Genomic DNA, 3,309 nt, shown 5'->3' with positions numbered 1-3,309 from the left:
GCCAAAAACGGATTCAAGAATGATGATATCTGTCCATGTGTTTTTATAAAGAAATCTGCATCTGGATTCGTTATAATTGCTATGTACGTTGATGATTTAAATATCATTGGGACTCCTGAAGAGATTCCAACAATTATAAAAATTCTAAAAGAAGAGTTTGAGATGAAAGATCTTGGAAAGACTAAATTTTGTCTCAGCCTGCAGATCGAACATATAAAAAGTGGGATCTTTATTCATCAAACAACATACACAGAAAGGATCTTGAAAAGATTTTATATGGATAAGTCACATCCATTAAGTACACCAATGATCGTAAGATCTTTGGATGTGAAAAAGGATCAATTCCGTCCTAAAGAAGAAAATGAAGATATCCTTGGTCCTGAAGTACCATATCTTAGTGCCATTGGAGCGCTAATGTATCTTGCTAATAATACGCGACCTGACATATCATTCGCGGTGAATTTACTAGCAAGGTATAGTTCCTCTCCAACCAGAAGACATTGGAGTGGAATCAAACAAATTTTTCGATATCTTCATGGAACGGTTGATATGGGATTGTTTTATCCCTATGGATCCAAGTCACAACTAGTTGGCTATGCAGATGCCGGATACCTGTCTGATCCACATAAAGGAAAATCCCAAACAGGATACCTGTTCACATATGGTGGTACAGCTATATCATGGAGGTCCACGAAACAGACGATAGCAGCAACCTCCTCTAATCATGCTGAAATACTGGCGATTCATGAAGCTAGTCGCGAGTGTTTTTGGCTGAGGAGTCTGATTCAATATATTCTGTCATCATGTGGACTGATTGATCATAAGATAGCTCCAACTATCCTGTTTGAAGATAATGCAGCATGTATTGCTCAACTTAAAGGCGGATACATCAAAGGCGATAGAACAAAGCATATTTCTCCTAAATTCTTCTTCACTCATGATCTTCAAAATCAAGGAACAATTGATGTGCAACAGATCCGCTCAAGTGACAATCTGGCAGATTTATTTACAAAGTCACTCCCAAAATCCTCTTTTGAAAGATTGGTACATGAGATTGGGATGCGCCGATTTCGAGACATTAAATGATGTCGGCAAGAGGGGGAGACTGTACTCTTTTTTCCTTGGTCAGGTTTTTTTCCCATTGGGTTTTTCTTGACAAGGTTTTTAATGAGGCAGTCTCTATCATAGAGGATATTGTACTCTTTTTCCTTCACTGAAGTTTTTCCCATTGGGTTTTTCTTTAGTAAGGTTTTAACGAGGCAATAATCCTAAATGGTCATCCAAGGGGGAGTGTTACAATAAGATCAAACACATGGAATGGATGTCCATTTATGACTTGGGCGGTGAACAATGAAAGAGTCATTTTTCAAGGATGAACTAAAATAAATGAGAGTTGAATATAAGAGCATCTTACCTGTATAAATAGATGACATCACTCGATACATTTGACACACAGTGAAAAGCAATAAACAAATCATCTCTCTCTCACTTCTTACGAATACTTCTCTTTTATGCTGCAATCAAATACTCTTCTCTTTATATTTCTATTACAATTCTTTCTCTTCTTTTATTTTATTAGTATTCTAAATTCTCTTTTCTATTACTCATTACATATAATATTAATAGCAATATTAATCATCTTTATTATATTGAGATTGTAACAATAAACAAATGCGATTCTCTCTCTCTTTATTTTTAATACTTCTTTCTATCTTTGTATATATATATACATTACAACATATAATATTATTATATATATATAAATTATTATTGAGCTAATTATTTTAATACTAGAATTTTCTATTTATACATCTCTATTATATATATATCTTTTATTTCACAACATAAATTTTATTTTTGGTATCCATTATCTGTTTAGTTTTGGTCTCATCTTTTCTTTTTGGTTGAACTTGTTTTCGGACTCTTCATGTGATAAATACAGTTTGTCAGAGTAATAAGGCCCAAATCATGCTTGGTTATACCCTGAGAACTGAATAGGCCTGTAATAAATTCTAAAATACTTTATAGGAAAAAGAGGACACACGCACAAGTACCAAGAGATGGTACAACAAATCCAGCAAATAAGCAATAGCAATTTAGCGGTGGTAATGGCGGATAGCGGCAAATTTTTGTATTTTTCGATCCCGTCTTGTCTAAAATAATTCGCATACAATTGGCTTTGTTTCTATTAGCGGGGAATAAAAAGTTGAATTAGAGTCAATATCCATTTTATCCTTATAATAATCAAAATCTAATAAATAAAATTAGAGTAATTATTTAAATTAATCTCTGAAAATTTTAAAATTGGACACTTTAGTTTTCTAGTTTTTAAAATACACAAAACTCTCTCAAGTTTAACTCTGACAGACAAATTAATTTTTAGTCTTATTTTACAAAACTCTCCAAATTTAACTTTGGCAGACAAATTAGTCTCTGATCTTTTTTTTGTCATTGACAAATAAAAAATGCTAACATAAAGGTTTGAACTAGCACACATTGCAGTCAGCTATCCTTATGAGACATATTAGTCTATGGAGTATATAGGTCATTCAGACCTTCACTCCATCTTCCAAACAACCCAAACCTCTCTTTCATCACCCACATTTTCTTTAACGTCTCTTCCTTCCGTACTAAACTCGCTTTCTTTGCACACCTCCCATCCCTCACCTTCTCGGACATCAACTCCCTCGCTGTTAGAGCCTCTCACGCTTCGGAATATCCAAAAATGATGTCGTTCTCTTCCTCTCCCTAAACACTAACTACTACCCCGTCGGCTTTCTCGCCGTCACCGTCCTCAGCACCATCGCCTCCATCGTTAACCCCTCCTACACCGTCTTCAAAGTCTCCAAACTCAAATACTGCAACCCGAAACTCATTTTAACCGTGCCGGACCAATGGGATAAAGTGAAGACCTTCCATCTCCCCGCAGTTTTTCTCGATTTGAATCCCACCGTCCACATGTCACCATCACTACAAGAAAAACGTTGATTACCGTCGGAATTACCGTCGATTTGTACCGGCGGATTTACCAATAGATTTTCCGACGAAAAAGAGAAAAATTCGCCGCCATAAAAGGTTACCGTTAGAAGAGATTTTCTGTTGCTAAAATCGATGGTAATTATTGGCACAAAAATATAACTCACCAGCGCCACTGTTACCATTGGATTTTTTGTCGGTATATTCCGCCAGTATCACGGTTTTGATGATTTATATTTTCTGACGGTATGATTGGGTTAAATTCAAGCACGAAACCCTTCCCCTCACTTGTGCGAATGCTCTCTTTCTCTCTCTCTCTCTCTCTCTCTCTCT

Source organism: Arachis ipaensis, chromosome B10, assembly GCF_000816755.2.
Source record: "Arachis ipaensis cultivar K30076 chromosome B10, Araip1.1, whole genome shotgun sequence".
NCBI lineage: Eukaryota > Viridiplantae > Streptophyta > Magnoliopsida > Fabales > Fabaceae > Arachis > Arachis ipaensis.
This window is presented reverse-complemented; position numbering follows the sequence as displayed.